Source organism: Mus musculus, chromosome 16 (genome assembly GCF_000001635.26).
Source record: "Mus musculus strain C57BL/6J chromosome 16, GRCm38.p6 C57BL/6J".
Lineage (NCBI taxonomy): Eukaryota > Metazoa > Chordata > Mammalia > Rodentia > Muridae > Mus > Mus musculus.
This window is the reverse complement of record NC_000082.6, coordinates 39,165,832-39,191,802: the sequence shown is the minus strand read 5'-3', so window position 1 is coordinate 39,191,802 and position 25,971 is coordinate 39,165,832. Positions and strand designations below refer to the sequence as shown.

The window sequence follows — 25,971 nt, the reverse complement described above, 5'->3', positions numbered from 1 at the left end:
TTTATTATTCCCTTTCAGTCCCAAACTTTCAATAGCGGAGGGAGGTTTATTATCTTAAGTAATTCCTAGTCTTATAAGCAACCTTTACTCTCTACTATGCTCCTACTTCCACTCTCTATCAGCACCCACCCTAACCATACATATAAATCTTTCTCATGAGGACTCTTATTAATGGTACAAACATCTCATAGAAAAATCATCAAAACCTAGAAAGTAACTGTCAGTCATACAAAGGTGACACTAAAACTCGCTCAGGAAATAAGCTTTTTTTTCCCCCACACTCCTTATTTCTTATGTTAAGACACAGAGATTTTCAATGTAATCCTCCCTAAAATAGTCCGTGGTTTTCTATACTAGTTATATCAGTCACAGCAATGAAAACTGACCTGAGATTTTGATAGTTGAGTCAAAGGTTACCCAACATGAGACTGATCTCGTGGGCATGCACCAATCACAGACACTGTTAATGATACTCTGTTAGGCTTGCAGACAGGAGTCTAGCATGGTTATCCTCTGAGAGGCTCCACCCAGCAGCTGACTCAGACAAATACAGACACCCACAGCCAAACAACAAATGGAGCTTGGGGACTTTTATGGAAGAATAGGAAGAAGGATTGTGACCCCCCAATGGGATAGGTACTCCACAGGAAGACCAACAGAATCGACTAACTTGGACCCTTGGGATTATCAGAGACTGAATCACCAACCAAAGAACATACATGGGCTGGACCTAGGCCTCCCCACACATATGTAGCAAATGTACAGCTTGGTCTTCATGTGGGTCCTGAACAACTAGAGTTGGAGCTATCCAAAAGCTTTAAGCTGACTGTGGTCTATGTTCTTCTAGCTGGGCTGCCTTGTCTGGCCCAGTGGGAGAGGATGCTCCTGGCCTTGCAGACATTTTTTTGTGCCAGGATAAGAGAATGACCAGGAGGCCCCACCCAGTCTGAGGAGAAGAGAAGGGGGGATTGGGGGAAGGATTATATGAGGAGGTAGCCAGGAGGTGGCAGTGAACAAGATGTAAAATGAATAAGTGAAAATAAATTTAAAAATAAGTAAATAAATAAATGTAAAAGACGGGGCATGTGAAACAAAGTATTTGTGAATATTGATGAACCTAATTATTTATGGTGGGGTAGCTTAGATTTGATAATGAGTTTAAATGTAAAACGAATTTGTTTTGAATTATTTAAAAAAAAATAGTATAGAGACAGAGAACCGGACAGAGTGAGAGAGGAGAGAAAGAACATTACGAGGGATCATAGCAAAGCACAATTGGAAGGGGCCACCTGTCTTTGTTGATTTGGGGCTTGTGGCTGTTCTTTAGCTTGCTGCAGACTAAATTTACATGGGCAGAGAAACCTCACTCGAGTAAGCAAGCCTGTGGGGCTTTCTGTTGTTGTTGTTGTTGCTGCTGCTGCTGCTGCTGCTGCTGCTGCTGCTGCTGCTGCTGCTGCTGCTGCTGCTGTTAGTGATTAACACGGGAGGGCTCACCTAGCTGTCTGTGGTGCCACGCTGGGGAGGTGGCCCTGAGTTATGAAAAGCAAGCCAGTTAGAACCATTGCTCTATGGCCTCTGCTTCAGTTCCTTTCTCCAGGATCCTGTTTTGAGTTCCTGCCCTGATTTCCCTCTTACTGTTATGAAGTATGACTTAATGTTAATGTTATGAGAGTTGTAAGCTGAAATCACTCCTTTCCTCCCTAAGCTGCTTAGAGTGCTTTTGTTTTTGTTTTTTTATTAGATATTTTCTTTACTTACATTTCAAATATTATCCCCTTTCCTAGTTTCCCCTCTGAAAACCTCCTATCCCTTCCCCCCTCCCTCTGCTCCCCAACCCACCCACTCCTGCTTCCTGACCCTGGCATTCCTCTACACTGGGGCATAGAGCCTTCACAGGACCAAGGCCTCGTCCCATTGATGAAGACACTTCCTCCTCTCCTCTCAATGTCATGATCCAGAATCAGCATACCTACCCATTTTCCTGAGAACTCCCACTCAGAAAGTTCCAAGTAATATGCCCAGGAAACTCAAAAGTGCTCACAGTGGGACAGAGACAAGGTGACAGTAACCAAGGTGCAGACAGGCTGACCCACATCACCTGAGTGAGTCAAAGTCCTTTAAATTCTAATTTCTGAATTTTTTCGCCCATGACCCGTGTTGTTCCTATCTGCAGACCACCCCTAGAGTTTTAAAGTTTTGTATTAGCCCCACTTCTCCTGCGCTCATTGACCCACATGGAATCTTTCTCCACTTAGGGGAAAACTCCCCACCGAGAGGGAATTACCAGCTTCACAACCACAGGGCAAGGCTAATGGTTCCTGCTGTATCTTTCATGCCTAGACTCTAGAACTGAGAGTGGAGACCTGAGCAAATGTTGAGCAATACCAGACAGGTGAAAAATGAGCTATGGATTCCCTCGCACACTCACACCACTGGAAGAGGTGGGTCCTCTGGTTAAATCATAATGGTGTAGTTTATGCAAGCACAAGAGGATGTTTGCCCCGCTAATCCCCCAAGAGAAAGCTGTCTGTGTACAACATCCCCACCTCATTAGAGCTTCAGTTCACTTATTAAATATTGAGCACATCAGATGGTTCTCTTTGGTGTGGAAGAGCTGAGTCCTTGTTCTTAGAAGGGGATGCCATGTATCCTCCTGAGAAAGTCCAGTTGGCCGTGCTAATTGCGAACAGATTTCTCATACACTGTTATTTCTTCATCTGCCCAGGAAGTACACACTGCACCACGGGAGATGTGGGACAGAACTTCGTTGCTAGGAGTCTTAATGATCCTCGCAATTAATTATTCACACCAGTAAAAGAAAAAAAGTTAATGGGCAACCCAGCAATGGAAGCAACCCTAAGAAGCCGAACAAGATGGGAAAGAAACATCAAGACCACTGGTTACTTGTTTTATCCACTGCTCATTGGGTTGAACTAGGAAGAACCTAGACTGAACCCTCATTGACAAATAATAGAAAACATGTCTTCAGAAAGGAAAAAAGCAGCTGTCCCAAAGCAATATGAAAGTGGCTGTAAGTGTATGATATTTTTTTTTAAATCTGTTTTGTTACTGAGAATTTCATACAAGAGTACTTTATTTGTATCATTTTCTCCCTGTACTCCTTTCGTTAACCTTCTGGAACACTTTTCTCTGTCTCAAATCCATGGCCTCTTAGTCTTGAATTATTACTGATTTTATATGTGTGTGTGTGTGTGTGTGTGTGTGTGTGTGTGTGTGTGTGTGTGTGTGTGTGTCTGACAGTTTAGGATTGGAGACTCTATGAGGTCTCTCATCCCTGGAGAGGACTGCTTCTCCAACTCTCAGCATCCAGGAATTGTTTTGTAGCTCTTCGTGTAGGGCTAGGGCCCTTAGAAAGATTTCTGCCATCTACATTGGTATGTCAGTTGCTGCAATCTTTCAGGTCTTGCTTAAGCAACTGTATGGTTGAGAATTTTATCCCAATGTCTTTCTTTAATCTTAACAGCTGTGTAACGTGAATGCTGGACACAGAGCAGATTACCAGCTACAGGAGCCATGCCAGTAACACCTGTCTCATCTGGAGACTCACTTCAGGGCACATTCCCTACTTAAAACTGCAGACTTCTTGCCATTCCCCAGACACAGCCTCTTGAACTAGCAAGTGCCAGACTCAAGAAGTGCCCTCAGAGTGACTCCTAGCACATAGATTTTTCAACCACTCCATGGAATATTAAGACTACAAGATGGGAAGAGTCCAAGTTATATAAGAAACTGAGTTTGTAGCCTTGATGATACATTATACACAGTCCAGATTCAGTGTTCTTGCACCCTGTTTCCTATCCACAAATGCTTGTTCTGTCAAATTCAAAGTAAATATCTTTTTTTTTCCAGACAAGCTTGAAGGAGTTTCTGTTTTTGAAATCAATATTTCTCTGTCTAACACACTAAGGTATTATTCAGTCTTGACAAGCAAAGAAATGCTGGCATATGGCGCACTGTGAATGAACCTTGAGGATATTCTGCTAACTGAAATAAGCCAGCCACCAAAATTTCAAATGCTGCACAACTCCATGTTACAGGAAATAAGAAGAAGAGCCAAAACTATGGTGATAAAAGGACTAACTGTGATGTGTCAGGGGCTGAGAGGATGAAGAGTGGAGTTGCTGTGTATTCAGTGTTGTTGGGTGCGAAGTGGTGGAGATGCACTGTAGTAGTGATGACACAACAGGAATCATTTAATTCTGCTCAACGAGAGCCTTAAAATTGTTAAGGTGGCTGTAGGTATGAGGTCATTAATACATAAAATGATACGCGTATTTGTTTTATCCACTGAAAATAAAAATAAATGGTTAACATGACAATTTTCATGTTGAACATATTTTGACCAAAAAGTGGAAATAAGAATATGTTTTTAAACTTGTCCTTTCTAAATTAGAATGCATGCAAACACATTCTAAATGTCAAATGGAAGCAAGTCATGTCAAAAGTTTCTAATGAGAAAAGAATTGGAAAATAGAATTTGGTCCAACATGAGTGGGGACTTAGAAGGAAAGTGTATCTCCTAACTGGAGGACAGGGTATCTTCTGATACAGAACCAATAGGAATAATCATAAGAAATAGCAATTAAGTAAACTAACATCTGAGATCCTGATATACTCAGGCTTCTAAGCACTTTATATGTGTATATTCATTGACCCCTAACAATTCTGCAAAAGCGGTGGCATTCTTCCCCTCTCTACTTCCCCATAACCCAGAGAAGAAGAACATTCAAGAACTGAATTGTGATTCAGAGGTGATTGTGTCCTAGTGCAATACATTGGGTATTAGGTGGAAAATAACGAGTCTCTACAGCCTATGTTCTCTTTAAGCTCCCCAATATGAATAATGGGTTTTTCAAATTCCACAGGGGAAAAAAAAAGGAGCTAGGTAGGTTATATTGACATTTGAAGATTCAACCCATAAAAAGGAGAGAACATGTGGAATTTGTCTTTCCGGGTTTGGGTGACCTCACTCAGTATATTTTCTAGTTCATTTGTTTACCTGCAAATGTCACAGCTTTTTTTTTTTCTTTATAACTGAACAGTATTCCATTGTGCGTATGTGCGACCTTTTCATTATTCATTCAGCAGTTGAAGGTCATTTAGGTTGTTTACATTTCCAAACAGAGCAGCAACAAACATGGCTGAGCAAATATTTCTATAGTTACTACATACTAAAATATGTATATATTCATATATAATATGTTTAATACATAATATATTATATAGTTGTTTATGTTATGAAATATTTATATATTATATATTCAAACATATTCATTCATATATGCATATATACATATATGTACATATACACATATATACATGAGATGTATATGTATACATATATAAAGATATTGAATCCTTTGTGTATATACCTAGGACTGGAATAGATGGGCCACTTTTAGGTTTATGTTTAGCTTTTTAAGGATTCTCCACACTGCTTTTCACAGTGCCTGAACCAGTTTGCATTGTCACCAGCAGTGAATGAGAGCTCAGGTTTAGCCACACCTTCACCAGCATTTACCACCTTTGTTTTGTTGATCTTAACCATTCTGACCCAGTGGGGGGGTGGGGGTGAAATCTCAGAGGACTTTTAATTTTCATTTCTCTAATTGCTAAGGATGTTGAACACACTTTAAAATATTTCTCAGCTTTTTTTTTTATCTCTTCTTGAGAAAACGCTCTGTTCAGCTCCATAGCCCATTTGTTAATTGGGTCATTTGTTTTCTTGACTCCTTGTATTTGAGTTCCTTCTACATGTTGGATATTTATCCTCTAACAGATGTACAGCTGCCAAGGATTAACTCTCACTCCGTGGGCTTCCTCTCTGCTCAGTTATTTGTTTTCCTTGCTGTATAGCAGCTTTTTTGAAAAAGTTTTTATGAGGTTCTGTTTATCAAATCTTGACCTTAATTCCTGAAAGCACAGAGCCTTTCCGGACATTCCTTTCCTAGACCGGAGGTTTGGGCAGTGCTGTTTATGTTTTCTCCTAGCGGTGTCCATGTGTCACATTAAGTTCTTTGATTTACCTGGAGTTGATTTTTGTGTAAACTCAGAATCCAGGAAAGCAAAAAGAGACAACAGCTAAGGATGGGGGAAGGAGTTCTAGAGAGGAGGGTAGTAGGATAACAGGGCAGAGATGCTATGAAGGGGAAAGGGGAAGAACAGGAATTTTAATTGGAGAGGGACCAGCAGTACAAAAGGGGGAGGGAAAGAGAAGGAAAGGAGGGATAAAACACTAAAGACTGTTGAAAATCACAGGTAAATATTAATTTATGTTTACTTAAATATAGATACATTCAGGGAGGAGAGAGAGAAAGACAGAGAGATGAATATAAGTTTTAGCATCTATCTATGGCTGGTGAGGTAACGGTGCCCAGCCTCAGCTGATACAAATGCAAGACGACCTAAGGCTCAGGGAGCACTGGGAAGAGAACATCTAAGATGAGTAAAAGGCGGGGACCAGGACATCTGGGAAATTGTGTCTTCTGTATATGACATGGAAGCTTTTCCCAAGAAATCTCAATAAGATGGCTGCCTGAACAAGTCCAACACAATGACAGCATCAGTTGAAATGCCAGTGTGGATGCAGGAAATCTTACAAGACACCACCCCAGACTGAAGAGCTCAGGGCAATTAACTGCTTCTGAGAGAGGGAGAGTTAGTCTTCTCCTGGGAGTTGAGCCACCTAACAGGTTAACAGGTTATCCAATCACAAGCTGTCGAATCTAAAGTCTCTCTCTCTCTCTCTCTCTCTCTCTCTCTCTCTCTCTCTCTCTCTCTCTCTCTCTCTCTCTCTCTCTCTCTCCCCTCTCTCTCTCCTCTCTCTCTCTCTCTCACCTCTCTCTCATCTCTCTCTCATCTCTCTCTCTCATCTCTCTCATCTCTCTCTCATCTCTCTCTCATATCTCTCTCTCTCTCTCTCTCTCTCCCTCTCTCTCTCTCTCTCTCTCTCTCTCTCTCTCTCTCTCTCTCTCTCTCTCTCTCTCTCTTCCAGTGTGTATGTGAAACAGAAGAAGTATTAGGAATTTGAGAGGGACTTGAAGGACACAGGAGAAGCCAGAGGAGAGAGGGGGGCCTGGAAATAATGAAAATATAGTACTCATGTTTGAAATTCCCCTTCACAAAATTAAAATTTTTTAATTAAAAAATAATCTGGTAGGCAGGATATTGGAGAAATATTTCAGAGGTTAAATTGATTTAGTGTTCAATTCTCAGCACCAACATGGTGACCCACAACTAACCATAACTCCAGCTCCATGAGGTTATATGTCTTCTTACCTCTGCAAACACCAGGCATGCATTTGGTACACATACATACATTCAGAAAAAATTCCCATACACATAAAATAAAATGAATAAGTCTAAAAGATTTTATTTTTCCAATCTGGTAGGCACTGGCATACAGAAAAGCTTCCTAGACACTAGACAAGAAGAAAGTTTTAGAATGAAGATTTTATAAATGAATCTCATAATTTTCTTTCAAATTGTCAGTCCATGTGATTTAAACCACAGCCTCAGCAGTGAGGAAACATATTGCATTTTGATCCTCACCTCAATATTAAGACCCATAGATCAATACCGCTGTCTTTTAAAATATTCCCTTTAGCTACATCAACTGTGAGTGAGAGGACATATCAGTCTTCACCAAGCCAATGACAGTGGGCACTGAGGGTTTTGTAGACTCTAACAATACTCTGTATCACCACTGGAGCAAGGTAACCAAAGCAAATTTGAGAGCAAACTGTTTATAATTTCTTATTGTCTAAAATAGGTAGTGATTTGATGGTGAGGAATTCAAATCATTTATTTTGTGCTTCTTATCTAAGCCAAGGAGCCAGAATCAGCCCTCAGACTTCTGATGCAACTGAAACTGACACAACCCACGGCTGCACAAATGGATGGTTGTTTCATCTTTCTGTCAACTTTCACTATCACATGGAGCCATCTTAGGTGAGATGCTGGACCGTGGGTGTGGTCTGGAAGAGGATGCAAGACACAGGTTGATAACAGGATACTTTTTTCTTAACCTGTATCTTACATCCTCTTCCAGAAACTGGACTCAGAGCTCCCAGGGACTAAACCACCAACCAAAGAGTATACATGGATGGGTCCATGACTCCAGCTACATATGTAGCAGAGGATGGCCTTTATCTGGCATCAATGAGAGGAGAGGCCCTTGGTCCTGTGGAGGCTTGTTGCCCCAGTGCAAGGGGGTGCTAGAGGGGTGAAGCAGGATTTGGGGGGAGCACCCTCTTAGGGGCAAAGGGTAGGAGGATGGGATAGGGGGCTACAGAGGGGGACCAGGAAAGGGGACAACATTTGAAATGTTAAATAAATAAAATAACCAATTCATAAAAAGAAGAAAAGAAAAACGTATGCTAAGTGTCAGAGTCAGCTAAATAATTTAATAGTCATAGAAAATACTACCTACCTGCCTACAGAGAAATGCTATTGCTTTAGTGCAATCATCTCAGTCTTTGTCTAACGTTCATGATGGCACAAAAAGTCACACACATAGGAATTATCTGACTTTAGTCTGAAGTACCTGACCCAACAAGTTTTGTCTCCTATGAAAAATATTCAATAGAATATTGTTTTTAATAAAGGTTGAAAACAATAGAATTTTATTGCAGATACCTGAATATCTGGCAATACTTTATAATCCAGAGAGAATGAAGAAGTAGTAAATCTGTAAAATCGGGGGAGAAAGGATGAATAAAGGCCTCTTTTGTGAAACAAGGAAGATATTGTCAGAGTGAGAAACTTCACTGAGTGAAAGATAACATAGACAGCCCCAGTTATGATGAGGCTGCACTACAAATAAGCCCAACAGTGAAAAGGCCTCAAGGTGCATTCAAACTAAATATTCCAACCTACCTCATATCACAGCATAGAGAGCTCAGGACAATGTAGAGACATGGTCATTTCTTGAAACTACTTGCCTGCTGGGACTTGTAGTTTGCTGCTACTGCCCAAAACTATAGGACACTATTACATACCATATTGCTCCCCCAGGAAAGTATTGATTTGAAAACTTGATATATACTTTCTATTGTAATTGGGAACTATAATAAAGGAATTTGGATATATATGGCCTCATAATCTCTTTCCATTCCCTCCCTGTTCTCCACCCATTTCAAGATGCTATAGTAAACAGGGCGATTACTGAAGATTAGAGTCCTAATGTTTGCTTATAAGCTCTACTCTCATGAATTAATCAGTCTACATAGGAAAGAGAACATATACAATCTAGAAAGAACAGGTCAAGGTTTCAAAAGAACATCATCGTACACAAATGTTTCCTTCATACGGAAATAGTTTGAGCCCATGTGAGATATTGTGTTTCCATTGGTAAGGATGACTATGAGTGGGATTGCTGGGCAAGTGGGACTTGTAGCAAGTAAAGCATTGGGGAATTGTAAGATGGTGTGCTACCAGCATTTTAAAAAATAATAAAAACAGAGAAAAATGAAGGGATATGAGTGAATTTGAGACATGCTAAGGAAATACCTTTGAATGGTCCCTCTAGAGTCAATAGATTTCCTCTTTTATAATTGCTCCACAGCACCCTCTCTCATATCAAGGACCAAAACACCTATAGAGTTGAATGATATCCTAAGCCCACAAGAGGCCATTAACAAGTTTTTAGGAAATCTAAATGAAGAGTTGAACCTCAGTGCAAATTCTGATTCCATGGACTATTTCTGAGAGTGCGTTATTAATCATAATAAATAAAATCCAAAACACTTTTCATGATTTAATTTTCATGTTTTATTCATGTGTTAACAAAGATAAAATTAGTAACAACTATTTTGTCAAATATCTACATGTGCTAGACATTGCCAGACATAGAGAGATACTTTGCATATATTATTTCTGATCCTTAAAAGAAGCTATAAACCATGTATTATTGCTGATGCTTTAAAATAAAAAGGGAAGACCCAGGGAAATTGTTGGGAGGGCTCTGTTTGGAGAATCAGAAGATCAAGTAGTTCTTCCCACCCAACATCCCAGAGAAATATGGGATAAAATAATATCAACATATGCTTAAGAGCTGAGCATATATTAAACTGAGAGACACCTTCAAGAACTCAAAACAAATAGGATTCTAAATCCACAAGAGTAAGTGCGGGGAGCAAGCAAATTCTGCATTTCTGTAGCCCAGAGTCCTGGGGTATATGTCCAGATGCGACCAGGCAAACAAGTGAAGAACAGATAGGAAAAGAGAGAATAGGAGAGAAGGGAAGGGAAGGGAAGGGAAGGGAAGGGAAGGGAAGGGAAGGGAAGGGAAGGGAAAGAGAAGGGAAGGGAAAGAGAAGGGAAGGGAAAGAGAAGGGAAGGGAAAGAGAAGGGAAGGGAAAGAGAAGGGAAGGGAAAGAGAAGGGAAGGGAAGGGAAAGAGAAGAGAAGGGAAGGGAAGGGAAGGGAAAGAGAAGAGAAGAGAAGAGAAGAGAAGAGAAGAGAAGAGAAGAGAAGAGAAGAGAAGAGAAGAGAAGAGAAGAGAAGAGAAGAGAAGAGAAGAGAAGAGAAGAGAAGAGAAGAGAAGAGAAGAGGATTGTCCTTAGTAGTGTATAGGGAAATTTAAGTCAAACCAGTAGTATCACCCCGTTTCATAGTTGGAAACCCTTAAAATTCAATCTCCAACCATAAAACAATGATAATATTTTATATAGTTGATAGAAGAAATTTGGTATAATAATTTTCAAAAACTATCTGACAAAATTTAGTAAACCTAATAGATAGATAACCGACAGAGAGATAAATAAATCTTCAACCTAAGCATAGAATGTTTATGGTCTTATTTCTAGAATTAAATCACCTCCCATAAACCAGAATTCATTAAAGAGCAAACCTACTCAAAAAGGGAGACAACAGAGGAACATTTTCATTGTTTTGGCAGGAGTAGATGTAAAGTTTACCCTGAGACCTCATGACCAGGAATTGGCTTTGTGACTCTGTGGAGTAGGAACTGACCATTATTGGGCTCTAGAAATTATAGAAGTCCTTTCGGCCATGTTACCATTCCTGAGGTTCCTGGAATGAAAACTGTTTAGGTAGTCATCCGGCTACTCAGGATTTGAATAGAAAAGCCAAAATTTATAATCCAGAATAATAAAACAATGGACAGTCTCTTTCCTAGAGCAAACAGGAGTCAGGATATAGAGCAAATAGGAGAATCAGACCCCTAAAACATTCTAATGATAGAACCATCAAAGAAACCAGCAAACCAACCATTTACCTTGCAGAAGCTTTGGAGTTTCATGAGGTCCCATTTGTCAATTCTCGATCTTACAGCACAAGCCATTGCTGTTCTATTCAGGAATTTTTCCCCTGTGCCCATATCTTCAAGGCTTTTCCCCACTTTCTCCTCTATACCGTCAATAAGACAAAAAGACCACCAACAGATTGGGAAAGGATCTTTACCTATCCTAAATCAGATAGGGGACTAATATCCAACATATATAAAGAATTCAAGAAGGTGGACTTCAGAAAATCAAATAACCCCATTAAAAATGGGGCTCAGAACTGAACAAAGAGTTCTCACCTGAGGAATACCAAATGGCAGAGAAGCACCTGAAAAAATGTTCAACATCCTTAATCATCAGGGAAATGCAAATCAAAACAACCCTGAGATTCCACCTCACACCAGTCAGAATGGCTAAGATCAAAAATTCAGGTGACAGCAGATGCTGGCGTGGATGTGGAGAAAGAGGAACACTCCTCCATTGTTGGTGGGATTGCAGGCTTGTACAACCACTCTGGAAATCAGTCTGGCGGTTCCTCAGAAAATTGGACATAGTACTACCGGAGGATCCAGCAATACCTCTCCTGGGCATATATCCAGAAGATATCCCAACCGGTATGAAGGACACATGCTCCACTATGTTCATAGCAGCCGTATTTATAATAGCCAGAAGCTGGAAAGAACCCAGATGCCCCTCAACAGAGGAATGGATACAGAAAATGTGGTACATTTACACAATGGAGTACTACTCAGCTATTAAAAAGAATGAATTTATGAAATCCCTAGCCAAATGGATGGACCTGGAGGGCATCATCCTGTGTGAGGTAACACATTCACAAAGGAACTCACACAATATGTACTCACTGATAAGTGGATATTAGCCCAAAACCTAGGATACCCAAGATATAAGATACAATTTCCTAAACACATGAAACTCAAGAAGAATGAAGACTGAAGTGTGGACACTATGCCCCTCCTTAGAATTGGGAACAAAATACCCATGGAAGGAGTTACAGAGACAAAGTTTGGAGCTGAGACGAAAGGATGGACCATGTAGAGACTGCCATATCCAGGGATCCACCCCATAATCAGCTTCCAAACGCTGACACCATTGCATACACTAGCAAGATTTTGCTGAAAGGACCCAGATATGGCTGTCTCTTGTGAGACTATGCCGGGGCCTGGCAAACACAGAAGTGGATGCTCACAGTCAGCTATTGGATGGATCACAGGGCCCCCAATGGAGGAGCTAGAGAAAGAATCCAAGGAGCTAAAGAGATCTGCAACCCTATCGGTGGAACAACATTATGAACTAACCAGTACCCCGGAGCTCTTGACTCTAGCTGCATATGTATCAAAAGATGGCCTAGTCGGCCATCACTGGAAAGAGAGGCCCATTGGACATGCAAACTGTATATGCCCCAGTACAGGGGAACGCCAGGGCCAAAAAAATGGGAATGGGTGGGTAGGGAAGTGGGGGGGGGAGGGTATGGGGGACTTTTGGGATAGCATTGGAAATGTAATTGAGGAAAATATGTAATAAAAAATATTTAAAAAAAAAGAAAAAAAACCAACCATTTAAGCAGTTAGTTGTGAAAAGAACAGAAAGTTATCTAGGGAAACAAACAGCATAAATAACAGAGCAGCACATCAATGAACAGAGATTTAATGAATCAAGTAACCAAACTCCAGAAGAGACATAAGGTTTTTATTTGTGGAGCTTGAAGGTGCTTTTCCATGCATACAGCACTTTCTACCTCTTTTCAGCTTCTCAATATAATAAGCTTATCTTCAGAAAATCAAAATAATGAATAAGCTCAGAGAATGCGTGAAAGATTAAACATAATCAAAGAGAGAGCTATGAAGATGAAAGTATTTGTGAAGAAATAATTGATGATTAAGCTTTTAGAACTACAGAGATCTAAAATTGAAATACTGGATAGCAAAGAGGATAGCGGGACAAAGTTCAACATCTGCCCAGCATGGTGGCTGTAAACAGCAGAGGCCTTCCCTGTACTGAAGAAAACCACAACTCAGTAAATAAATAAATAAGTAAATAAGTAAATAAGTAAATAAGTAAATAAGTAAAAATAAAGAGCTTTATGGTCAGAGAAGTAAAAACAAATTCATACCAAAAACCCAATTTAAAGCACCAAACACTACAGAGGTGAAGCTTTTAAAAGCATCAAGAAAAACAACCCAGACCATTTCTAAAGGAAAAGAACGTCACTCACTGTAGATTTCTCTACAGCAACGATTTAATAAAGGAGTAAAGGACATATTTTTAAAGTTGCAGGATCAGAGTCAGAGTGAAAGGGGCCACCAGCAACACTCACTGCAGAGGAAAGGATGCGCCTTAGGAAAGATCCCCAACTGAAAAGAAAAGCCGGAGACAGTTCAGAGCATGCTCACCAAGGAAGATTGTTCAAACACAGTTAGTCCAGGTCAACATTAACTATAGAATCAATAATAACCATGAAAATCCAGTGACCCGAAACCAAACAATTTTTTTACATATTAAAATAGGAAAAGAGAGAATTAAAAAGGTTTTAAAGTTTTGTGCACAGTTCAGGAGAAGACGGGAGGACTTTAGAGAGCACAGCCAAACCCACATGCTCAAATGTTAAGGGTAACCTTTAAGAGATGAAAGCAGAAGGCATGAATTTCAAATAGTGGAACAGGAAAGCAGAATAAAAATAACAATCCACATAATGCGGTAGAAAGAGGGAAAAACAGGAAAAATAGGTTCAGTAAAAAGCACAAAGATAAGACAAGGGGACTGAAGTCAGTGACCCCGTTAATTACAATTCACCTGTGTGGGTCTTCACACATGGAAGTATTTAAAAACAGGGAGACACCAGGCATGGTGCTGAGTTCTGGTAATCTCCAACCTTGAGAGCAAGAAGGATCAGGAGTTCAAGGTCACCTTCACCTACATAAGAAGTTTGAGTCCAACCTAGACCACAGAAAGACCCTGTCTCAAAACTACAAAACAAACGAGAGAGAGAGAGAGAGAGAGAGAGAGAGAGAGAGAGAAAGAGGAAGAGAGAGAGAGAGAGAGAATACAGCAGTGTTCTTTCTAGAAAGAGATGAGTCACAGAGTCAAACAAAAAGGTATCTAAATGAAAGAATAGATGGCAGAACTCAGTGCTACCAAGAGAAGTGAGAGTCAATATGACATTGCAGTTCACACCTACCCAACTGGGAAAACCTTAATGTTCAACTGTCCGCCCGCACAGAATGGTGGCAGTCTTCCTATGCGTCTGGTAGAAGCCCAAATCGGTATAACCATTTTGGAAAGATCTTTGTCAAAACATAAATGTGTGTGTGTGTGTGTGTGTGTGTGTGTGTGTGTGTGTGTGTGTGTGTGTGTGTGTTTCAAAAATATAGCCTGTACAGGATTGCCAAAAAGACTAAGCAGGAAACATCATGAAGAACACTCAGTGACACGTTAAGGAGTTATGTGCCCAGTGCTATAAATGACAGCTACATGCGCAAGGATGAATTCAGAACAAGGTTGGGCAGCAATGTCAAGTTCCAGGAAATTTTTACCATATTTTATTTACATAGAGCTTACAGTCTTACAGAACAACGGTATATGGTTTGTTGGTTTGTTTGCTTATTTAAACTTTGCAAAAGTGCTAAACATCAACTTCAGGACAGGAAATGCTAGCAGGCAGGAGGACAGAGCACTTTATAAATAAAAATATGTGAAGCAAAAATACCCAGTATTAAAATTGGACAATGGGTGACATGCCTGTGGATTTTTTTGGTCTCTCGGGTATTTCATATTTTCAAAATGCAAAATGCTTACAAATGAACTATGTACAAATTGACAAAAAGTCAGCAATTGGAAAAAAGGAGAAGGAAAAACAAGCAGGTGCTCTTCTAAGATCCTGGGGCTGATGGGCAATGGATTGATGTGCCTGCCCAGGCAGTTTAACTACAGGACCTATTCCTTTCCTCTTCTCCTAGCGGTCAGGGCCAGTCAGTTCGAATAATCTTTTCCATTTGGAAGGGCAGACCCTGGTCCTCTCCCATCATCTCTTGTATGCAGGTTCTCATTCTCCACTACTCTTTCTTCCCACCAGCCTCACACAGTCTTCACCCTTCCTAGCCCTGGAAAGGAGAAGCAGGTGCTATGACTTTGGCAAAAGAGAAGAATACACTATGAATCTTAATGGGCGAAGACAGATGGGAACAACCTCACAGTGTTGCCTTCTTACACTTTATGTGAAAATTTATATGTCTTCGCTGTGGAAATAAATTAATAATACCACCAGCTAATTACTCTATAAATTAAGAAGTATTTTCCAAGTATCTTCGCAGATCCTGCCATTGTGGTCACAAAGCCTCTTGAGCTGGGACCAGGACAAGAAGCGGTGAGGCTGATTATATGGGTGAGGAAATATTACACATGGTGAAAACTTTGAAAAGAAGACCCAAAGCCCTTAAAAATGTTAAAAAAAAAAGACATTTGAACATGAAAAAAATGCAAACTATGTATAAATTAAAATACCTTAAGAAAATATGACAAAGCACAAACATTCACTGAGAATGAAAACTTGGTTGGATGGCACCAGTGAATGACAGATAGAAATGAGTGGCCAGATTGAGTCTGAATAAAACTAAATCTCACTGTGGAGCTCTAGCCAAGAGGCAACTGCTCCTTTGTTTCTGATCACATAAGAAGATGGACTGTCTGGAAAAAGCAAACGACCATGTCTCTTTTTAAATCTGATTGAAGGGCATCTGGAGTGCACACTGTGTTTGAGCATCTTTGGAGCTATTAATATTGATATTCATATTGATATGAACATTGTTCCATATAGGAGGATCTGAGGGCATCTCAGAAGCAATTAACACTCAGCACCACTATGGGCCCAACCCAGTGCCAGGTTAAAGGAAGCCCCTTAGTTGTTGAAATTAGCAGTGTGGTTTGTTTGGAAGTCTGCCTAATAGCCCTTCCCCGAGTCTTTCTACTGTTGTTACAATTTGTTCTCACAAATAAAACTGCTCCACCACCAGCCTCTGCCTCTTCTCCTAAAGTTCTTGAGTGAAAGGTGAGAAGTTTCCAATATGCCTATAACCAATAGCATAGCACCATTTATATCAGAAAATTTTCTCTTAACCTTTACCTAAATAGAACATGGAACATCAGCCTTTGCTATTTTTTTCTTTTTTTTTCCACTTTTTTTTTAATTCGGTATTTATTTCATTTACATTTCCAATGCTATCCCAAAAGTCCCACACACGCTCCCCCACCCACTCCCCTACCCACCCACTCCCACTTCTTGGCCCTGGCATTCCCCTGTACTGAGGCATATAAAGTTTACACGACCAATGGGCCTCCACTGATGGCTGACTAGGCCATCTTCTGATTCATATGCAGCTAGAGACACGAGCTCCAGGGGGTTATTGGTTAGTTCATATTGTTGTTCCACCTATAGAATTGCAGATCCCTTCAGCTTGGGTACTTTCTCTAGCTCCTCCATTGGGGGCCCTGTGATCCATACAATAGCTGACTGTGAGCATCCACTTCTGTGTTTGCCAGGCCCCGGAATAGTCTCACAAGAGACAGCCATATCTGAGTCCTGTCAGCAAAATCTTGCTAGTGTATGCAATGGTGTCAGCGTGTGGAAGCTGATTATGGGGTGAATCCCCGGATATGGCAGTCTCTAGATGGTCCATCCTTTCGTCTCAGCTCCAAACTTTGTCTCTGTAACTCCTTCCATGGGTGTTTTGTTCCTAATTCTAAGAAGGGGCAAAGTGTCCACACTTTGGCCTTTGCTATTTTCTAAGGCAATCGAAGGGAGCTATCCTATTCAACCTAACAAAGTCTTCATATAAACTCAGAGATTATATGAAGAGTACATTGGAAAGCAAAACCAAATTAAACCCCCTCCAAATGCAAGATGAAGAAGAATTGGCTCTCTGCAAGAACACCTGAGGAAAAAAAATGGTCTGGGGATCAGCATGGATCACAATTTGACCGAGAAACAGCCACCTGACACTAGACATTAACAGTTCCAAGGGAGTAGTTAAACTCTAAGCTTAACAATAAATAAGAGTTCTCACAGCTAGAATTTATTACCCACCAGGCACTATGCTAAGCAGCTGGCCAACGTTAACTCACTTAATTGCTCAACCATATCTGATTATTACCATCCCCATTCAGAGAAGAAACGAAGAGAGATAAATGGACTAATGAAGGGTCACGGGGATAGTACTACTGCAGAAGGCTGGAACCCTTGCAGTTTGGGGAAACCATGTGTGAACACTTATATCACATCCAGGACACTGGAGACTACAGTATAGAAGCCAAAGAGAGGTGCCACAAAGACAAATGGAAAAAGTGTTCGAAATAAGGACTCAGCATTTACTTTAAGGCAAATTACTGATCCTGAAGAAAAAGAGTACTTCCTGGAGAACAGAGAAAAGGAAGGAGTGGGGTGTGTTGAGACCCATATACTCTAGAAACTTACTTGAAATGGCTTTATAGATTTTGACACAATAGCTATAGCAGGCTAAATAATCACTAGAGTAGAGAGAGTAAGCTTAGGTCATGTTGTAGAAAGTGTTAAAATTTTAAGTTCTGACAAAAATAGCTGTTGAGGTCTGCATGAAGTAGAGTAGCAAGGTAAGAGATCACACAGTGTATAAAGTCACTCCACTAGTAACAAGAGCAGAGGTTTGATTAAGACGACTTCAAGTAATGAATTGAGAAACCTTCATAACTAAATTAGAGACAGTACTCCTTATCCCTAACCAAGTCCTACTGCAGAGAACTGCCTTTGCTCATAGAAAGCAATAACATAAGAAAACTCTAAACTCTCAGACCCACTTTTCAATGCAAAACCCAAATCCATGAGAAGAAAAGCATGAATATGACTGCCACACCAGTGGCCTTAGTAAAATCTGAGCCAGCTGGCCTTCAAATTAAGATATTCTTCCTTTCCCTGGAGTTATTTCCTGAGCCGAGATCATCTTGAGGCTTCCTCAATCTCTTCCGATTCTGCGTTCTGACCTTCTGCTCAGTTTTGTTATCTCTAATTCCTACCCATTTGCCCTTCATTTATGTTCCATCTCTGTCCAGCCTCATGAAAACCAGGACTTTGGTTGACCAAAGTCTCCAAGACTCCAAGACTCTCTTAATTTTTTATTGTGGATTTTTGACACATGTTCATTGATTTCAAAATAGTAGCATGAAAAATAAGTCAAATCTAGAAGATATTTTGAAGAAGAAAATACTTTGTGTCTGTTCAAAATATTGTATTAACTTTTTGAGAATTTCATACAACATATTTTGATTATATTCCTCCCCTTCCTCCAATTCCTTACAGATCTGCCTCTACCTCCCTACCAACTGTCCTTAATTTCCCCCTCTCTCTCAATCATCCCCTGCCACTGAGTCTAATTTGTATTGGTGAACCATTCTTGCATATGAGGCCTACTCTAGAGTACAGTCTACCAGAACTTATACCATTCCATTTTAACATTCCTCTGGAATGATGTCTTCATATTCATCACTATTATATACACTACAGTCAAGAGTTATCCCAGTCCCATGGTTATCCAGCCCAAGTTCTCCAATCCCTTAGAACACTTGATCATAATTTCAGGCCAGACTAGCATACACCTTTGACCTAGAGAAGTGCTTTGCAAGTGTCTCCACCTTCTAGACTTTGCAGAAAAAAAGCTAAGATCCTCCCAGTGGATGGCAGTAATCAAAAATCTAAGATCTTAAATTGGAAAAGAAGAAAGATCTTTAGAAATCAGTTGGTCACATCTTTTTTCTTTAATATAGAAGATAGATAGATAGATAGATAGATAGATAGATAGATAGATAGATAGATAGAGAGAGAGAGAGAGAGAGATAGAGAGATAGAGAGATGGTAGATAGATGGATGATAGGTAGATAGATAAGTAATAGGTAAATAGATAGATAATAGGTAAGTAGATAAACAAATTACAGAAGATAGATGATAGATAGATAAGTAGGTAGATAGATAGATAGATAGATAGATAGATAGATAGATAGATAGATAGATAGATAGATAGATAGTGATATAAAGATGACTGATAAGTAGATGGTTGATGGTTGATAAACACATAGATGATACATAAATACATAGACAGATGATTAGTACTTATTTAAAGTACCAATAAGACTAATTTCTGATTTTCAATCCATTCTCACACAAACATCTCTAGACTCTCAGTCCAGTCAATATTGATCAGCAGTTGTAACACAGCAATCAAAATTACATATACAACCATGATCATGATGATTACATCACTTTCATCACACCCTACGGCACCTTCTGGTATAGCCTTGCATTGCTCTTTGTTTCAGTAGATCATCTTGACTTCCCAGATGGATTGAACCCTTCTTGCATCTCCAGCTACCTATCTTGGTGCTAGACGCAGGTGAGTGCCCAACAGTTGTCTAAGGTATTGACTGATTATAGTGGAGATGTAAGTTTTACACCACTATTATCTCTCACCCGAGCTAGTATCTCGCCAGCAAGAATTCACTCGGACAACCGGATCCTTCTATGGCAAAGCTTTTGTTGCTTCAACATAAGGAAGACCCCGAACCCGGAAAATGGCGCTGCTTATATAGCCCGCAGCGTGAGGTTTCAGCACCTGATGTGGCATGACAGCACCTAATTAGTTGCTTGCCCGTCACCCCATTACTATGCCCCGAGATGGGCAGTGACTGGGCGTGAATTCACTCTTGCACTTGCCCATAAGGCTTGTTTACTAGTTAGGCGCAGTGGAAGCCAGTGCCATCTTATAATGGCGATTGCTCACAGCACGGCTCTCCACAATTATCTAAATATGTGGTGTCATATATGATAGATGTACATAAGGAGGGTCAAATCACAAAATGATAAGTGGGTTTTTCATCCCTTTTAATGTTGGTAGTTTTGATATATTAATATTAGACTCTTCTGTAAGTATTTGTGAATCAATAATCCTTATCTACCACCAGCAGTTAAGGCCACTTGCAGGATTCTTATATCTGTGGAAGAGATAAACAGCTATGGAATCAGTTCTCAGAAATGATAACTGATTTTGCTGAATCACCCAAGGCATCTCCCCTCTTCACCCATAACAAAACTGCAAGCAGAAAGGAAGTTCATGGGCTGGAGAGATGACTCAGCAGTTAAGAGCACCTACTGTTCTTCTGGAGGTCCTGAGTTCAATTCCCAGCAACCACATGGTATCTCACAACCATCTGTAATGGGATCCGATGCCCTATTATGGTGTGTCTGAAGACAGCTACAGTGTACTCATATACATAAAGTAAATAAATCTTTTTTTAAAAAAAGAAGGAGGAGGAGGAAGAGGAGGAGGAGGAGGAGGAGGAGGAGGAGGAGGAGAAGGAGAAGGAGAAGGAGAAGGAGAAGGAGAAGAAGAAGAAGAAGAAGAAGAAGAAGAAGAAGAAGAAGAAGAAGAAGAAAGAAGAAGAAGAAGAAGAAGAAGAAGAAGAAGAAGAAGAAGAAGAAGAAGAAGAAGAAGAAGAAGAAGAAGAAGAAGAAGAAGAAGAAGAAGAAGAAGAAGAAGAAGAAGAAGAAGAGAAAGAAAGGGAGTTCACAATAGAGTCTATTATCTTAAACAAAACACAGGTCATTTCCCCTTTTACTCTCAGAGAATTAAAAGCCTCAATAAGCATTCTCTACAATTTGAGGACAACTAATGGCAAAACTGAATTCATTGTAAAATACTCCCGTAGTTAGGACCTTGGTGACCTTTTTCTCTAACTCTAAACCACATATGATTGAAATTCAGTAGCAAAAAAGAATAAGTTTACCAAATGTTTTGAGTAAGTTGACCATGGTATTAATAAACATTAGTGCTAGCCATGATATTTACTATTGCAATTGCCTTCCATTTCTCTACAAATTGTTCTGGGCACCTTCATGGTTAAGTATAAAAAACAAATAGATGAACAAAAATACCTCAGAACCTCTGGCATTTGAAAATAGAATTTGCTGGGCTATAAAGCCAGTGAGTTATTTGTCATGCAGCTTAATTCTGTCATAAAATGCTAATCAGCCTTTCTGTCACTTTGCTCTTGCCCCATATCTTTTTATGAGAGCATTAACACGGTTATTACAGAGCAGAGACTCTTATGGCTACAAATATACTTACCATTTATGGATATTTTTGTCTAAAAGAAAAAATGCCACCATCAAGAGCCTCAGACACCTATTTAACATAATCCTAGTTGCTCACAGAAAACATGAGTCCATGGTATCATCTGGATGGTGGCATCAAGTACACAATGCCAGGGTCAGCTTCCAGCTGCTCAGGCCTTTGTCCCAAAGATCACCGGCAGGGGTTAAGGAGGGAGGTGGTCATTGTTGCCACTGAAGCACAGAGCAACTGAATCTCCTAGTAAAATAGTACATTTCTGTTGCTTTAATGATAGTAGGTGACAAAAGCAAGCAAAAGAGAGGGAAAATGACTTAACAAATGGTTGTAGAGAATTTTAGGACATTGTGCCAGGGAAAGGCAGAGAAGGGCAGCCCAGTATGAGGCAAAAGACATGTAGCAGAGGCTGTTCACATCACAGCACACCAGGAAGCAGAGAGAGCACACTGGGAAGTAGGCCGGATGTAACCTTCACAGGCCCAATGCCAGTGATCTCTTTGTGCTTTACATTTGAAGTTCTGAATTTAAATCATGGTTCCATCACCCATGGAGCCAGGGCCTGTGGGTCATCCCAAATCAGTTCTCTTTTCTGTTATTGTTGATTATAAAGCTGTCACTAAAACTAGAGACCACATATAAAAGCCAGTTTGCCCAAAGTCATGGAAACTGTGATTATTATCTTCAAAGCTATCATGGTAATGTTGGCTCTCAATCAGAACTCAACTTGGTATTCAATCTCTTTGCATATATTCTAGTTATGTTTTCCTCTTTCTACATTTCTGTTTCTTTATCTACATCTTAGTTCTCTTATATAGTTCTTGTTTGTTTCTGGGCTGCCTCAGATTCTCTTTATAAATAGATGTTAAGAAGAAATACCTTTATGTTTTTGTCCAAAAAATAAGGAAAGCAAAGATGATTTCTAACTTTCCTCATAATTTTATCCATTTTTTTTTCTTTTTATTTTAACCAAGAAGTTTCTCTGGCTTCTGAGTTAGTCACCAGCCTGGCAATCTGCACACCCTACTTTGTATAATACCCAGACATTTGAGTCAGTATCATCAGGTTTACTTTTTAGAGATGGGTATCACTATACTTGGACAATAATGAGTAGAATGCAGCAAGATTCACGGGTCACTATGTTTAGTGAGCTGAAGGCAAACTCCTAAGCAACTAAAATCATTCCAGCTGTCTGTCTACACATCTTGGGGAATGTCCATCTACATGTCTTGGGGAATGTCCATCTACATATCTTGGGGAATACCCATCTACACATCTTCGGGAATGTCCATCTACATATCTTGGGGAATGTCCATCTACACATGTTGGTGAATGTCCATCTACACATCTTGGGGAATATCTGTCTACACATCTTGGGAAATGTCCATCTGCACATCTTGGGGGATGTCCATCTACACATCTTGAGGAATATTCAGGCTCATCCTGAAGATTGTTGATGTTGATAGGATGATAACATCATCTCCTGGTACGGACATATCAGAAGTTACCAAAATTGAAAAGCTAACAGAATCAAGCAATTACACCTGTCTTCTTTTCATACTTGTTACTACCCAAGCTCTTGTGGAGGCAGCATAAGGCCTTCTCTTCACAGAAAGCCTGCCCAGAAACCAGATAACCTCTGAGCTCTCCCTTACAGGCACCTTTTCACTCCTGTCAGAGGCTGAGAGATGTCCAGGCAATCAGAAGTCAACTATCACCAAGAAGAAAATTCCTGTCAAGAGTCACTTAAATTGTGTCACTCCTGAGGAAAAATCAATAGCAACAATCTCAGAGATGTTACTGATCTGGAAGAGGCTTCTCTCACATGACCATTCTCAGTAAGGAGCTATATGACTGCACTTACATAAGCAATAAAAGAGAAAGAGAAATGTAATGTCCCCACCTTGCTCCATTGCCTGGATCATTACTCACTCCCTGACACTCCAGTCAGAAAGAACAGGAAAGAAGTGCTTTAGCACATAAGTTTGAATGAATTTTATAATTTCCTTTCTCGTGAGCGTGAATTCTCATCTATCCTGTATCTACTGTCTCACTCTCCAACTGCATATTGGATTCCTCTTTTTTTTATGAGCACTCATTAAGGACTCACAGAAAGTGATGCTTTGCAGATTGGAGGTAGCATTGGTCCTATCCTGTGCTCAGTAGAAAGAGATTAGCATCAGTTGTAATAACAGAACATGGGTTCTGGTTGCCCTACCAGACAGGCTGATCCAAGAAATCAGATGATCTGGGAGGAAGGAGCTGCTGTGTGTTGCCTTCTATGCTGTTCTCATAAAATACTGATTCCTTTGTAGGTCAAGATCTATAAAACTTACCTGGTCCATGAGTGATGTCACCTTTTCACAGATGGGAGAATAAAACATACGTATAGTTGTTTATTTAAACATTTTTAGACATAGAACCAAATAACTCCAGACAAACCCTAAATACATGAAATGTTTAATTCCTTTTATTTTTTTAATATATGACCCACACACACACAATCCAAAATGGATGGTCATTTTGAACAATTCTGGTTCTTTTGAACTTGGGTGACAGTACATAGAATAAATTAGGATTTAATAAGGGAAAATGGTCCTACTTGGCCTGGCTTGGAAAAGGGAAGTTTGGCTCAGTTCTTAGTACATTTACTATCAGTGAACACTGTAACCCAAATAAAAAATATTTTCATACACATTATTAAGAAAAAGTTCACTGCTGACACTTTAAGTAGCACTTTTAGCAAATTGTCCATGAAATCTGAGGTCACCATACCCTCTGTCTGACAACTTGACACTCTTCTAGGAAATAGAAGAGTCTAGTTCAAACAGCAATTGGTAATGCTGAAGTTACAAAAAATAGAGATGTCTTTGTCGTCATCAGAAGACAAAGCACTCACAGAATCACCCCAGGAGAGCCTGTGGGGTACTAATCCACTCTCCTTGGATGCAGAAGAAACTACACAAGCGCCCCAAAGTCAGTACCAAAAGTGCAACTCACATTCAGGCAGCAAAGCCCCCATCCAGAGTCTCCCTGATATGTCACTGTCAATATCAAGGACCAGAGACAAGCAAAAGGAGACAGGACTCTGGGGCTCCAGCAATGGAGGCTCACAGTGCAACCCCTGAGGTTAGAGAGGCAGCCAGGGCCATCACTCCCAGGGGAAGCGGGAACTTCTATTTGAGAGGAAGCCAATGCCAAGCATGGGAAGAATAAAACAAAACCCTGACACTCAGCAGAGTGAACCTGCTTGATGGCAAGTGGTTTTATTGCATATCTGTGGTAGGTTAGTGGTTTATTTTAATATGCTTGTTTATAATAGTTCTTTGGTTCATTAGCCCCTTCACTTTCCTTTTTTTTCTGAATATAACAATTTTTATTAGATATTTCTTTATTTACATTTCAAATGCTATCCTGAAAGTTCCCTATACCCTCCCCCGCCCTGCTCCTCTAACCACCCACTCCTACTTCTTGGCCCTGGTGTTCCCCTGTACTGGGGCATAAAAAGTTTGTAAGACCAAGGGGCCTCTCTTCCCAATGATGGCCAACTAGGCTATCTTCTGCTACATTTGCAGCTAGAGACACAAACTCTGGGGATACTGGTTAGTTCATATTGTTGTTCCATAAGAAAATCAAGAAGAAAGACCAACGTGTGGATACTTCATTCCTCCTTACATTAGGGAACAAAATACCCATGGAATGAGTTACAGAGACAAAGTTTGGAGTTAAGACGAAAGGATGGACCAACAAGAGACTACCCAACCCGGGGATCCATCCCATAATCAGCCACCAAACCCAGACACTATTGCATATGCCAGCAAGATTTTGCTAAAAGGACCCTGATAATAGCTGTCTCATGTGAGGCTTTGCCAGTGTCTGGCAAATACAGAAGTAGATGCTCACAGTCATCTATTGGATGGAACACAGGGCCCCCAATGGAGGAGCTAGAGAAAGTACCCAAGGAGCTGAAGGGGTATGCAACACTTTCCTTCTTATAACTTCAACTGCTGAATTTATTTCTCCTTATAGACTCCCTCTTTACCTAGGAGACTGTGGTGTCTTGATTCCATAATTTCATAGGGGAGTATGTACACCTTTCTCTTCTTTCTTGTGACAATGCCCGTTACCTAGAAAGCATAGCTTTAATTATATCCCCCATAGTCTTATACGTGATATCATATTACTTTAATTTTCTAAATGTTCTACAGTTCCAGTTCTGACTTCAATTTTAACTCAAATATAGGTTAAAAGACTATAGGTAGCAGAAATGTTTACTTTCCAGTTTGGTAATTAATGTCATGATGTTGGCTTTTGAGAATGCTGCCTGTGATTTTGAAAGCGTCTGGAACCATTCTTTACATCTAATATAATTGCATTTTTGGAAATGTTCCATTTGTTACGAAGGTGGCTTTTCCATTTACAGTCTGGTCTGATGCACAGATGGAAGCAAGGATGGAGGTGAGAGCTACTGTCTTAATTACGTTGTTTAGGTCTTCTGTATCCCAACTCACATATTTCTCTAGCTAATCTGTCGGTGACCTAATG

At 40.1% G+C, this 25,971-nt stretch overlaps 1 long non-coding RNA gene across 1 annotated transcript; it reads left to right on the top strand.

Annotated features, from left to right (window-relative positions):
- The first annotated feature begins 2,852 nt into the window (after positions 1 to 2,852).
- Gm36742 (predicted gene, 36742) lies at positions 2,853 to 4,340 on the top strand. Its single transcript, NR_153800.1, has 2 exons — positions 2,853 to 3,031; positions 3,485 to 4,340. It is a non-coding gene; the product is annotated as a predicted gene, 36742 (long non-coding RNA).
- The last annotated feature ends 21,631 nt before the right edge of the window (positions 4,341 to 25,971 follow it).